The following is a 15,202-nucleotide window of genomic DNA, read 5'->3' as shown; positions in this document are numbered from 1 at the left end:
CCCTCCATGGCACATCCAAGAATGGGGAGCACAGGGAGGAGGCCATTCCTGTCATTCCAGTTTTAGAAGCTCCATGTCAAAGACAAGAGTGGCGTTCGGCAGGATGATGCCTGGGTGCCCAGTTGGCACTGTAGGCATAGTCTGTGGAGATAGCTTGGCTCTCTGACCCACACTCATCTGGGTGACCCCTTCTTCCCAGCCTCAGATCACCTCCTGCTTGCCTAGCACATATTTAAAGGGCTTGCTTCTGTCCCGGGAGGCGTCAAATTTCTTTCCATCTTCAAGCATCCCTGTGTAGTGCACCACGGAGGTCTGGCCGTGCTTTGGGAAGATGTGCCCATCTCAAGGGGAGATGGTCTCCACCTGCACTCCCATGGCTGCTGCTGTGGTGGCAGCAGCAATGGCAGTGGTGGGCTGGCTGGTGGTGTGATGGGCAGCATGGAGAGACAATCATCACCCTTCTTGAAGTGATAACAGAGAGTGGTTCTTAGTTTCCCTGTTCCCTCCTCAGCTTTTAGCGTGTTAGTCTGTGTACCACGGGTTGTGACTTTATTAGTTTTACTAGCTTTACAGCCTCTCCTGCCACTCCAACCTCTCCACCTGTTTTGTGCATGCATCACACTTAAGCAGGAGAGAATTTTTGGCCCTATCCATTGGTAACACAACTCTGTTTTGTATCAGTGCAGGATGTTGGGCAAAGTAATTAAACAGAAATATCAAAACAATAAAACTTCTAGTAGAAAATCTGAAAAAGTAGTTTCATCTAAAACATAAAAATTCAAAAAGAGCAGTAAAAAGACAAAAACTAAATTAAAGTGGGTAAATGGTACAAGCTTTGAAATGTAGCTAAGAAGTTCCTGTGTGGTGGAGTGGGTTAAGAATCTGGAATTACTGTAGCTGTGGCATCTGTTGCAACTGCAGCGCAGTTCCATCCCTGGTCAGAGAACTTCCAAATGCTATGGGAGAGGCCAAATAATAGTAGTAATAATAATATTCACAGGTAAACATAAAAATAAAGCTAGCTATATGAATGTACAGTAAGTACATAGGAAAGTATCCACTATCATTAGTCACTGAGTAAGTGAAATTTTAAACTCACAATGAGATTATTTTTGAGTTCCCATTGTAGCTCAGTGGTTAATGAACCCAACTAGCATCTGTGAGGATGTGGGTTCGGTCCCTGGCCTCACTCAGTGGGTGAAGCATCCGGAATTGCAGTGAGCCATGATGCAGGTCACAGATGTAGCTGGATCCTGCATTGCTGTGGCTGTGGCATAGGCTGGGGGCTATAGCTCCGATTGGACCCCTAGTCTGGGAACCTCCATATGCCATGGGTGTGGCCATAAAGGAGACAAAAAGACCCCAAAAAGAGAGATTATTTTATACCAATTTCCATTTATTTATTTTTTAATTTCCTCAACAAATATGATCAAGGATGTGACTAAAAGGGAACTCTTGTACATATTTGTTGGTAATGTAAAATACTGCAGTTATTATTTAAAGATTGCATTTCCTTATAAAATAAAACACACAGTTATCTATGTCCAATAATTTCCCTTTTAGCTCTATAGCAGAGAAATTGATGCATACATATCCATATACACTTATATAGGGGTGTTTATACTAGGCTTTTTATAATAACCCCAAACTTAAAAATCCGTTAGTGGGAGGTTGCTTGAAGAATTATGGTATATGCATGCAGTGGAATATCATGTAGATATAAAATCAAAACACAGATGAATTTTAAAACTCTGAATGAAAGGAACCAGACTGAGAATATGTATTGTGGGGGTCTACTTATATGAAACTCAGAAATAGGGAAAATAAGTTTAGGCTAGAAACCAGAGCTGCAGTGCTGAAGGTAGGAGGATGTTTAGGGTGTTAAGACCTTATGATAGAATTCATCTTGGTTTTGGGGATTTAAAGAATCAGGGAACTGTTTTTGGTGTTGAACGTAATCTACATCTTGACTTAGGTATTTATTAAGAACAAATGAAACATTTTTCAAAACCTATCCATTATACCATCTAGATCCAGCTTTTAACTGTATGTAAATTCCCCTCAATTCTTAGACACAGGAAGTCAAATGGAAGAGGGCATAGGTAAAATGGTATGAGATGGAATGTACTATCTCATATTAGATTCTACTTACTATGACATTGTACTGAACATTGTTCAAAAGTGGTGGGATCTCAGCCCAGAAAACAGTATGGTTGAGACAATCATTATGGTAACACATTTCATTACAGAAATTTGTTATGGATTTGCCATGTTAAAGGACAAGGCATACAAATCACTCATTTAAAGATGAGGCTTAAATTTCCAATTTTCTAGTTATCAATCTGAGCTTGGTGTCCTCTAAATATCAGAATGGTAATATATATTTCATATAGGTTAAAATTTTATTTTTTTTTCTTTTTTCAGCTGCAACCTCAGCATTTGGAAGTTCTTGGGCCAGAGGTTAAATCTGAGCTTCAGCTGCTTCCTATGCCACAGCTAGGGCAATGCCAGATCCTTAAACCCCTGAGCTCCAGCAGAAACTCCTAATGGCATATTTTTAAGCCAATGCCTTCTACATATTTCTACTGGACTAATAAATTTAGATGAAAAATTTTATGCAGTGATGATGATTCATTTACAATTTTATCATGACTTATGGAACTGTTCCAGTTTTGCTGAGAAAAAGCTCATCAGTCTTTTTCGTTCTTGCTGGGATCATTGTCTCTGTATAAGTGAGTGAGGACCTTTACATCCTGTAGGTCTCCATGGAACTGTACACATCATCTATGCTATTCCTTTCTTTAAATTGTCCCTTACATTTTTTTTTAACTCGGAATACATAGGAAATCCTGGATAATTAGCAGGCACCACAGGCAATTTTTAAAAATCTCTCAGATGATTTGGATATAATGTGAATAAATTTCATGCTCCTTCCTTTGGGAGCATCACCAAGAGAGAAAAAGCATAAATTCTCTCTACTGAAAGAAAAAGAAGAAATTGAGAGTAGGATGTCCAACTCTTCACTAAAGGAGAGTAGGTAGGAATCGCTGTTGATTTTGATTATCATCTGGGTATTGGTAATTTCCCTTGATTCTTGGCTTCTGACTATTGACAGTCTTTGGATACAGTTTATTTTTTACATAACAAAAATATCATTTTATCCTGTCTTAACTGATTTCCCTGGAATAGCGTGGTATTTTATGGCATCAAATCCTGGAAACTGACTAGATATCATATATCCACTTGATTTAAAAAAGTTGAAAGTGGCATTTGGATATCACAAGCAAAGAGGAAGTTAGAAATATCTAAAAATCATCACCAATCTAATGTATCAGAACCCTTTAAGGTTAGGATTTTCAGATTAAAACACAAGAAACTCAGTTACAATTAAATTCCAGATAAATAAAATTACTTTTTAATATATGTCTCATGTAATATGCAATGAGTATTATTTTTAGAAACATATCTAATGCAGTATTTGAAAAGAATACTTAAGATATTTACTACCCATGAATATTCTATAAATTGCATATAATTTTAACACAAGGATATGTACATCCTTATATATGATGATTAAAGTCTCATGCATAAACTTTAAACTTGGATATTTTCTATTTGTTGTGCTTATTTTCCCTACTGGTTGCTTATTATCCCCCCCCCCTTTTTTTCAGAGAAGGATTTACAAATCCATTGAATAGACTAGTAAGCAGAATGATGTCTAACAGTTATGGAGACAGATGGAGTTGGCTCATGTGAGGTGGCAGCTGAGTGGTGGCAGAGGTGCAGAGGGGCCTGAGCCCTTCCCTTAGCAGGTGGTGGAATTGGATGGGAAAGCAGCAGTCAAGGCTGCATCTGCCTGCCCAGTGTGGTGCCTGCATAGCCTGGGGCTGCCAGTGCCCAATGCACCTTGTTGAGGGAGGAGGCAGCTGATTATTGCAGAGTCTGGGTGCGAGGGGAGAGGTGACTGCAAGGGGCAGAGGCATCACATGGGGAACATTTTCATCTGTTGCATGTCCCCAACACCAGCCCCAAGCTGGGCTGGTGTCAAGCTAGTGGAGCCAGACTAAGTCTGGGTCTATCTGTTGGAAGACCCCTGGTGGCTGGGGTCGCAGTGGCAGTAGCATCCATGCTGGCTGGCATGGAACCAGCCAAGTTGGATTTTGGAGCCAGTGAGCGCCACCACCTGCAGCACATCAGCAACCAGGAGATGCCCTAAGACTTAGCTTTGGAATCAAACCCTTCTGACAACCCAAGGGCAAGCACAAATTTTCTGAGAAAATTTCAAATGGATGTGCCAGAAAAGAGGAAGAGCAACCATTTAAACCATGTTATCTCAAGGTTAGCTTACTAGAATGTCTAACTCAGGCTCAATGATATTTCTAGATGGCAGCACAGTCAGCCTGCCTAGTCTTAGAACCATAATAAAATGTGGGCCTTTAGCAATGTATTACCACAAAAAAAAAAAAAAAACCCAAACAAACAAACAGAGATGTAAATAGATTCTTGGTTTTTTTTTTTTCTTTTTTTAAATTTTTTTTATTACTCAAATGAATTTATCACATCTGTAGTTGTATAATGATCATAACAATCCGGTTTCACAGGATTTCCCTCCCATAACCCAGGCACACCCCCCCACCCCCCAAACTGTCTCCTCCGGAGACCATAAGTTTTTCAATGTCTGTTCTGCAAAGTTCAGTCTGTCCTTTTATTAAATTACACACGTCAGTGAAAGCATTTGATGTTGGTGTCTCATTATATGGCTGACTTCACTTAGTATGATAATTTCTAGGTCCGTCCATGTTGCAAAAAATGCTGGTATTTTGTTCATTTTAACGGCTGAGTAATATTCCATTGTGTGTAGGTACCACATCTTCATTTTTTTTAATATATATATTTTTTTATTATTTTCCCAGTGTACAGCAAGGGGGTCAGGTCATCCTTAGATGTATACATTGCAGTTACAGTTTTTTTCCCCCACCCTTTCTTCTGTTGCAACATGAGTATCTAGACAAAGTTCTCAATGCTATTCAGCAGGATCTCCTTATAAATCTATTCTAGGTTGTGTCTGATAAGCCCAAGCTCCCAATCCCTCCCACTCCCTCCCCCTCCCATCAGGCAGCCACAAGTCTTTTCTCCAAGTCCATGCTTTTCTTTTCTGAGGATATGTTCATTTGTGCTGGATATTAGATTCCAGTTATAAGTGATATCATATGGTATTTGTCTTTGTCTTTCTGGCTCATTTCACTCAGTATGAGATTCTCTAGTTCCATCCATGTTGCTGCAAATGGCATGATGTCATCCTTTTTCATGGCTGAGTAGTATTCCATTGTGTATATATATACCACCTCTTCCGAATCCAATCCTCTGTCGATGGACATTTGGGTTGTTTCCATGTCCTGGCTATTGTGAAGAGTGCTGCAATGAACATGCGGGTGCATGTGTCTCTTTTAAGTAGAGCTTTGTCCGGATAGATGCCCAAGAGTGGGATTGCAGGGTCATATGGAAGTTCTATGTATAGATTTCTAAGGTATCTCCAAACTGTTCTCCATAGTGGCTGTACCAGTTTCCATTCCCACCAACAGTGCAGGAGGGTTCCCTTTTCTCCACAGCCCCTCCAGCACTTGTTATTTGTGGACTTATTATTGAGGGCCATTCTGACTGGTGTGAGGTGGTATCTCATGGTAGTTTTGATTTGCATTTCTCTTATAATCAACGATGTTGAGCATTTTTTCATGTGTTTGTTGGCCATCTGTATATCTTCCTTGGAGAAATGTCTATTCAGGTCTTTTGCCCATTTTTCCATTGATTGATTGGTTTTTTTGCTGTTGGGTTGTAGAAGTTGCTTGTATATTCTAGAGATTAAGCCCTTGTCAGTTGCATCATTTGAAACTATTTTCTCCCATTCTGAAAGTTGTCTTTTTGTTTTCTTTTTGGTTTCCTTTGCTGTGCAAAAGCTTTTCAGTTTGATGAGGTCCCATGGGTTTATTTTTGCTCTGATTTCTATTGCTTTGGGAGACTGACCTGAGAAAATATTCATGATGTTGATGTCAGAGAGTGTTTTGCCTATGTTTTCTTCTAGGAGTTTGATGGTGTCCTGTCGTATATTTAAGTCTTTCAGCCATTTGGAGTTTATTTTTGTGCATGGTGTGAGGGTGTGTTCTAGTTTCATTGCTTTGCGTGCAGCTGTCCAGGTTTCCCAGCAATGCTTGCTGAATAGACTTTCTTTTTCCCATTTGATGTTCTTGCCTCCCTTGTCAAAGATTAATTGACCATAGGTGTCAGGGTTTATTTCCGGATTCTCTATTCTGTTCCATTGGTCTGTCTGTCTGTTTTGGTACCAGTACCACACTGTTTTGATGACTGTGGCTTTGTAGTATTTCTTGAAGTCTGGGAGAGTTATGCCTCCTGCTTGGTTTTTGTTTCTCAGGATTGCTTTGGCGATTCTGGGTCTTTTGTGGTTCCATATAAATGTTTGGATTGTTTGTTCTAGTTGTGTGAACAATGTCATGGGTAATTTGATAGGGATTGCATTGAATCTGTAGATTGCTTTGGGTAGGATGGCCATTTTCACAATATTGATTTTTCCAATCCAGGAACATGGAATATCTTTCCATTTCTTTACATCTTCTTTGATTTCTTTGATTAAGGTTTTATAGTTCTCGGCATATCGGTCCTTTACCTCTTTGGTCAGGTGTATTCCGAGGTATTTGATTTTGTGAGGTAGAATTTTAAAAGGTATCATTTTTTTGTATTCCTTTTCTAATGTTTCATTGCTGGTATACAGAAGTGCAACTGACTTCTGAATGTTAATCTTATATCCTGCCACTTTGCTGAATTTATTAATCAGTTCAAGGAGTTTTGGGTTGAGTCCTTAGGGTTTTCTAGGTATAGTATCATGTCATCTGCATACAGTGACAGCTTTATCTCTTCTCTTCCTATATGGATGCCTTTGATTTCTTTTGTTTGTCTAATTGCTGTGGCTAAGACTTCCAAAACGATGTTGAAGAGCAGTGGTGAGAGTGGGCATCCCTGTCTTGTTCCAGATTGGAGTGAGAAGGCTTTCAGTTTTTCCCCATTGAGGATTATATTTGCTGTGGGTTTATCATAAATGGCTTTGATTATATTCAGGAATGTTCCCTCTATACCCACTTTGGTGAGGGTCTTGATCATGAATGGATGTTGGACTTTGTCAAATCCTTTTTCTGCGTCTATTGAGATGATCATATGATTTTTGACCTTTTTTTTGTTAATGTGGTGTATGATGCTGATTGATTTGCATATGTTGAACCATCGTTGTGAACCTGGGATGAACCCAACCTGGTCATGGTGTATAATTTTTTTTGATATGTTGTTGGATTCGGTTGGCTAAGATTTTGTTGAGAATTTTTGCATCTATATTCATCAATGATATTGGCCGATAGTTTTCTTTTTTGGTGGTATCTCTGTCTGGTTTTGGAATGAGGGTGATGGTGGCCTCATAGAATGTCTTTGGGAGTCTTCCTTCTTCTTCAAGCTTTTGAAAGAGTTTAAGGAGGATGGGCACCAATTCCTCTTTATATGTTTGGTAAAATTCATCTGTGAAGCCATCTGGTCCTGGACTTTTATTTGTAGGGAGTGATTTTATGACCTCTTCAATTTCATTTCTAGTGATCGGTCTGTTCAGTTGGTCTGTTTCTGCTTGATTCAGTTTTGGCAAGCTGTAAGATTCTAGAAAATTGTCCATTTCTTCCAGATTGTCAAACTTGTTGCCATACAGTTGTTCATAGTATTCTCTTATGGTTTTTGGTATTTCTGCTGTATCCATTGTGATTTCTCCTTTTTCATTTATAATTTTGGTGATTTGGGTTCTTTCTCTCCTCTTTTGAGTGAGTCTGGCCAGGGGTTTGTCAATTTTGTTCACCTTTTCAAAGAACCAGCTCTTGGTTTTATTAATTTTGTCTATTGTTTTTGAGTCTCTATTTTATTGATTTCTTCTTTGATCTTTATAATTTCCTTCCTTCTGCTGACTTTAGGACTTTTTTGTTCTTCTTTTTCTAATTCTTTTAGGTGGAGGCTGAAGTTGTCAATTGGAGATCTTTCTTCTTTTTTGAGAAAGGACTGTATTAGTATAAATTTCCCTCTGAGCACTGCTTTCACAGCATCCCATAGATTTGGAGAGGTTGTGTCTTCATTATCATTTGTTTCAAGGTAGTTTTTAATTTCCTTCTTGATTTCCTCATTGACCCATTGGTTTTTTAGTAGCATGTTGTTTAGTCTCCATGGAGTAGGTTTTTTCTCTTTGCTTTTCCCATGGTTGATTTCTAATTTCATGGCATTTTGGTCAGAGAAGATACTTGAGATAATTTCTATGCTCCTAAGTTTATTGAGATTCGCTTTGTGTCCCAATATGTGGTCGATTCTTGAGAATGTTCCATGAGCATTTGAGAAGAATGTGTATTCTGATTTTTTTGGATGTAGTGTCCTGAAGATATCAATGAAGTCTAACTTTTCTATTGTTTCCTTTAGGATCTCTGTTGCTTTATTGGTTTTCTGTCTAGAGGATCTGTCCATTGATGTGAGGGGGGTATTTAGGTCTCCTACTATGATTGTATTCTCATCAATATCTCCCTTTATATCTGTTAATATTTGTTGTATGTATCTGGGTGCTCCTGTATTTGGGGCATATATGTTGACAATAGTAACATCCTCTCCTTGGATGGATCCCTTAATCATTAAATAGTGTCCTTCTTTGTCTTTCTTTATGCCTTTTGTTTTGAAGTCTATTTTGTCTGATATGAGCGTTGCGACTCCTGCTTTTCTGTCATGTCTATTGGCGTGAAATATTTTTCCCCACCCTTTCACTTTCAATCTATATGTATCTTTTGTCCTAAGGTGAGTTTCTTGTAGGCAGCATATTGAAGGTTTTTGCTTTTTTATCCACTCAGCCACTCTGTGTCTTTTGATTGGGGCATTCATTCCATTGACATTTAAGGTGATAATTGATAGATGATTATTTATTGCCATTTGAACCTCGTGTTCCAGTTGATTCTATGGTTCTCCATTTTTTTTTTTTTTTTTTTGGTTGGATGGTCTCCTGTTATTATCTGCTTGAGTGTTTTTTTTTTTTCATTTTTTGCAAATGCAATATTTGGTTTTGGCTTGTGGCTGCAGTGTTTTTTAAGTATGCTAACCCCTTCCCATACATGTGTGTTTTAGCCTGATGGTCCTGTAAGTTCAAACACTTCATTACTATATTAAAATTAAGAAGAGAGACATACATATAAACAAAAAGGGTTATTTACCTCCTGACATCCCTTGCCCACATTTTATGGTTTTGATGACTCTTTTTTATTTTTTTCTTTTTAATTTTATTTTGTTTGAAGCATGTTCATGATTAAATCTGTATGCTGGCTTATTTGAGTGACTGCTCTCTGATTGCAGTTTCCTCAGTCCTAGTTCTTCCTCTTCTTCTTCTTTTTTTTTTTTCTTTTCTTTTTTCTTGCCTTTCCTTCCTTTCTTTTTGGTTTAGAGAAGCCCTTTCAATATTTCCTTTAACCTGGGTTTTGTGTTGCTGTATTCTTTAAGTTTTTGTTTGTTGGGAAAAATTTTTATTTCCCCTTCTATTTTAAATGATATTCTTGCTGGATAGAGTATTCTAGGTTGCATATTTTTTCCTTTTAGCACTTTAAATATCTCTTGCCATTCCCTCCTGGCCTGTAGTGTTTCTGTAGAGAAATCAGCTGATATTCTTATGGGGGTTCCCTTGTAGGTAACATTCTGTTTTTCTTTTGCTGCCTTTAGGATCCTCTCTTTATCACCAACTTTTGCCATTTTTATTATGATGTGTCTTGGTGTGGGTCTGTTTGGGTTCAGTTTGTTTGGGGCCCTCTGTGCTTCTTGTATCTTGAATCCAGTATCCTTTAGATTTGGGAAGTTTCCAGCAATAATTTCTTCAAATATATTTTCCATTCCCTTATCTGTTTCTACTCCTTCTGGAATTCCTATTATGCGTAGATTGGCCCGCTTTATATTATCCCATAGGTCTCTTATATTGCTTTCCAGTATTTTGATTCGGTTTTCTGTCTGTTGACCAGATTGAGTGATTTCCATTGTTCTATCTTCCATATCACTGATTCGTTCTTCTGCATTATTCATTCTGGTTTTTACTTCCTGTAGTTAAGCTTGTATCTCTGCAAATGAATGTTCTAATTTTACTTGGCTCCTCCTTATATTTTCTAGTTCCTTTCTGAGGGTATCTGCATTACTGTTCATATCTTCTCTTAATTCCTTCAGTATTTTCACTATTTCTCTTTTGAACTCCAGGTCTGTCAGACTGCAGAGATCTGTTTCATTGTTGACTGTTTTAGGTGAGTTCTCCTGTTGGTTTGACTGGGGGTGGTTTCTCAGCTTCTTCATCTTGCTTGTTGTTTTCTTTCTCCTGAGGGAGTTGTACTCTCCGTGATGGGGCAGTGTTTGCCTTGTCACTGCCGTGGAATATTTCCTGAGGGCTGGCGTTGTTGGTCAATCTTTTTTGAGGCAGTGTGGCTTTTCTGGAGTGTTGATGGGGCTAACAGTGTTTCTTTGAAGCAAAGGAGGACTTCCTGAGGGCAGACAGGACTGAGAGGTCCACACCGCGATGGTAGCAGATTTCACTTGGTCATGCAGAGCTTGCTCTGGTGTTTTTAGGCTGTGGGGTTCTTGCAGGGGGTTGGCGGTGTTGGGCAGCTGCTCTTTAGGGGTGCATCACCCCCTGGGGTCTGGAGCAGCTATCTGGGGCACTGAGAACCTGAGAGGCTCTTCCCTAGGGTAGCCCAACTCAGAAGGACAGCCTGAGAATGTAGGCGGATCTTTTCACAGTCTGGCCAAGCTTGTTGCAGCTTTTCTGGGCTGCAGGTGGTCCTGCCTGGAGCTGGCAGTCCTATGCAGCTGGTTCACTAGAGCATCCCCTGGGTGCTTGGGCAGGTAGCAGGGCCGTTGGAAACCGAAGAGGCTCCTCCCTGGGGCAACCAGACTCAGAAAAACCGTCCGAGAATTAGGCCGATCTATTCACAGCCTGGCTAAGCTTGTTCTAGCTTTTCTAGGCTGCAGGCCTTTTCTCGCGGGCTGGTGCTGTTTGGTGCTGCTCTGCGGAAGTGTAGCCCCTCCAAAGGGCAAGCAGGCCTGTGCAGGGACAGCCCCTGCGGTGGTAGGCTTCAGGTGATTGTTGAGGCCAGCCCTCCTGGATGGCAGGCAGCCCCAGGTCCGTGAGAGCATAGGGCGTGGCGGGAGTGGGGGGAGGGGATGCACTGGGAAGCACAGTTTTCAGCTAGCTAGCGGGCCTGTAAGCTTGCTGTGGCGTGGGGGGTATTCTATGGGGACCCACCCCTTCTTCTCTCCCCTCCCCAGCACGGGCGCAGACCAGGCTCTTCTCCCAGGTTCCCTCTGATGTGGCTTTCCCCTTCCCCACCCCTGGAGTATTGCTCCCTTCCTCTGCGACAGCTTTGTTTTCTAGTCTCCCAGGCAGTCTCTGCCCCGTCAACTGGTTTCTAGACCTCCCAAGCAGTTTCCGCTCTGCCCCGCCTCCCTAGCCCGGGGACTAATCTCTGGAGCCTAGGTCTCGGTGCCCAGCCCCCCTCCCAGGCGTCCCCCGAGCCTTTCTCAGGAATTAACCTTCGGAGGCGAGGACTCGTGCCCAGCCCCCACCCAGGCGTCTCAATTTTTGGTGACTGTGCCCGTAGTTTAGATGGTCCGTTGGGTTCTTGATCGGCTTTTCCGTACTCCAACTTACTGCTACACTCTTCTCTGCATCTGGAGATTCCTCCGGTTCGTTTGATCTTTTGCCCCGTAGGTGACTTTCCAGGGTGCGGGATCCCTTTCTCCTCCGCAGTTCCCTTTCGGGAGCCCCCGTCCCGCTCGGATTCACCTTCTCTCACTCTCCTCTTTTCTCCTGTTCTGTCCAATAATGTCACGAATTTCTTGCCGTTATTGGAGTTTAGGTTCCTCTGCCAGCGATTGGTTGCTGTTCTGTGCGAGTCATTTATTCTGTAGATGTGCTTTTTTTGTTGTGTTTGTGGGAGAGGGCGAGCGTGTCTTCCTACTCCTCCGCCATCTTGTCCTCTCTCCCTAATATATTTTTTTTATTTTCCCACTGTACAGTAAGGGGGTCAGGTTATCCTTACATGTATACATTACAATTACATTTTTCCCCCACGCTTTCTTCTGTTGCAACATGAGTATCTAGACAAAGTTCTCAATGCTATTCAGCAGGATCTCCTTGTAAATCTATTCTAAGTTGTGTCTGATAAGCCCAAGCTCCCAATCCCTCCCACTCCCTCCCCCTCCCATCAGGCAGCCACAAGTCTCTTCTCCAAGTCCATGATTTTCTTTTCTGAGAATCATTTGAGCTGGATATTAGATTCCAGTTATAAGTGATATCATATGGTATTTGTCTTTGTCTTTCTGGCTCATTTCACTCAGTATGAGGTTCTCTAGTTCCATCCATGGTGCTACAACTGGCATTATGTCATTCTTTTTTATGGCTGAGTAGTATTCCATTGTGTATACATACCACCTCTTCCGAATCCAATCCTCTGTCGATGGACATTTGGGTGGTTTCCATGTCCTGGCTATTGTGAAGAGTGCTGCAATGAACATGCGGGTGCATGTGTCTCTTTTAAGTAGAGCTTTGTCCGGATAGATGCCCAAGAGTGGGGTTGTGGGGTCACATGGAAGTTCTATGTATAGATTTCTAAGGTATCTCCAAACTGTTCTCCATAGTGGCTGTACCAGTTTCCATTCCCACCAGCAGTGCAGGAGGGTTCCCTTTTCTCCACAGCCCCTCCAGCACTTGTTATTTGTGGACTTATTAATGATGGCCATTCTGACTGGTGTGAGGTGATATCTCATGGTAGTTTTGATTTGCATTTCTCTTATAATCAGCGATGTTGAGCATTTTTTCATGTGTTTGTTGGCCATCTGCATATCTTCTTTGGAGAAATGTCTATTCAGGTCTTTTGCCCATTTTTCCATTGATTGATTGGTTTTTTTGCTGTTGGGTTGTATAAGTTGTTTATATATTCTAGAGAGTAAGCCCTTGTCAGTTGCATCATTTGAAACTATTTTCTCCCATTCTGTAAGTTGTCTTTTTGTTTTCTTTTTGGTTTCCTTTGCTGTGCAAAAGCTTTTCAGTTTGATGAGGTCCCATGGGTTTATTTTTGCTCTGATTTCTATTGCTTTGGGAGACTGACCTGAGAAAATATTCATGATGTTGATGTCAGAGAGTGTTTTGCCTATGTTTTCTTCTAGGAGTTTGATGGTGTCCTGTCATATATTTAAGTCTTTCAGCCATTTGGAGTTTATTTGTGTGCATAGTGTGAGGGTGTGTTCTAGTTTCATTGCTTTGCATGCAGCTGTCCAGGTTTCCCAGCAATGCTTGCTGAATAGACTTTCTTTTTCCCATTTGATGTTCTTGCCTCCCTTGTCAAAGATTAATTGACCATAGGTGTCAGGGTTTATTTCCGGATTCTCTATTCTGTTCCATTGGTCTGTCTGTCTGTTTTGGTAGCAATACCACACTGTTTTGATGACTGCACATCTTCTTGATACCCTCCTCTGTCGATGGAGATTCAGGTTGTTTCCATGTCTTGGCTATTGCAAATAGTGCTGCAATGAACAGTGGAGTACATGTGTCTTTGTGAGTCGTGGTTTTCTCTGGATAGATGCCCAGGAGTGGGATTGCTGGATCAAATTATAGTTCTATTTTTAGTTTTCTGAGGAATCTAGATATAAGACCAGACACTATAAAACTCTTAGAGGAAAACATAGGCCAAGTGCTCTCTGACATAAACGACAGCAACATCTTCTCAGATCCACCTCTTAGAGTCATGACAGTAAAAGCAAAAATAAACAAATGGGACCTAATCAAACTGAAAAGTTTCTGCACAGCAAAGGAAACCCTAAGCAAAACAAAAAGACGACCCACAGAATGGGAGAAAATCTTTGCAAGTGAATCAACTGACAAGGGATTAATCTCCAAAATTTATAAACACCTTCTGCAGCTCCATACCAAAAAAACAAACAACCCCACCAAAAAATGGGCAGAAGATCTAAACTGACAATTCTCCAAAGAAGACATGCAGGTGGCCAAAAAACACATTAAAAGATGTTCAACATCACTCATTATTAGAGAAATGCAAATTAAACCACAATGACGTACCACCTTACAATATCCAGGATAGCCATCGTCTGAAAGTCTATAAACAATCAGTGCTGGAGAAGGTGTGGAGAAAAAGGAACCCTATTACACTGTTGATGGGATTGTAAATTGGTGCAACCACTGTGGAAAACAGTATGGAGATTCCTCAGGAAACTAAAAATAGAACTACAATTTGATTCTTGGATATTTTTGATGAGCAACCATATTCACTCACATGAGCAAGGGTACCAGAGGAATACTTTAAGCATGATCCTGAAATTCATTTATATTAGTTCGTAGTCTTTTTAGTGCCACACAGCTAACAGCTGGATGTGCAATAGTAACTCTGGTTTACTTAGAAAGGCCTTTAACTTAATGCTGAGATGGACATTTGTCTCAGTAACTGGAAAAGAATTGTCTTGGGAACTGTTCTTCTTGCCTCCAAGGTTTGGGACAATCAGGCTGTAAGGAATGTGGACTACTGCCAAGTCCTCAAGGACATTACAGTTGAGGACATGAATGAGATGGAAAGGCAATTTCTGGAGCTACTTCATTTTAATATGAATATTCCTGCCAGTGCTTATGGCTAATACTACTTTGACCTTTGCTCCTTAGCAGATGACAACATGAACTTTCTTTTTGCTCCTCTTAGGAAAAAAGAGCACAGCACCTCGAGGCCATTTCCAGATTGTGTGAAGACAAATACAAAGACTTGTGCAGAGCTGCCCTGAGGAAGTCTTTCAGAGTTAATAATTTCCTTGGTATTCAGTGCTCCAATGTCATCCTCTCTTAAGAGAGAAGTGAGGGGTTGTAACATCATCATCCCCTTAAAACAAAGACTGGAGATATATCACCTCTCCTGCTCATAAACTAGCAAAGTTAGTATTTTCACCTGAAAGAAAGACATTGAATTCAAAAGATTCAAGGACAGTGAGGATTATGCTCATAAGAAAGAATGGGACCTTGTCAATGCAACAGACTCTTCTCTCTTTTTAATATAAAGGAAGTTACAAAAACCACTCCAAAGCTAAAAGCTCCCAATTAACACAG

The 15,202-nt window shown here is 40.6% G+C and overlaps 2 pseudogenes; one reads left to right on the top strand and one right to left on the bottom strand.

Moving 5' to 3' along the window:
* LOC110258050 (peptidyl-prolyl cis-trans isomerase FKBP1A-like) lies at positions 1 to 375 on the bottom strand (annotated as a pseudogene).
* Positions 376 to 3,986: 3,611 nt separating this feature from the next.
* On the top strand, positions 3,987 to 14,945 carry LOC110258109 (cyclin-Y-like protein 1; annotated as a pseudogene).
* Positions 14,946 to 15,202: the final 257 nt, after the last annotated feature.

The sequence above is a fragment of the Sus scrofa genome, chromosome 10 (assembly GCF_054392235.1).
Source record: "Sus scrofa isolate SSC_HxYL_T2T_F1_AM1 chromosome 10, Sscrofa_HxYL_maternal_Yorkshire_Landrace_v2.0, whole genome shotgun sequence".
NCBI classification, from domain to species: Eukaryota; Metazoa; Chordata; class Mammalia; order Artiodactyla; family Suidae; genus Sus; species Sus scrofa.
This window is presented reverse-complemented; position numbering and strand designations above follow the sequence as displayed.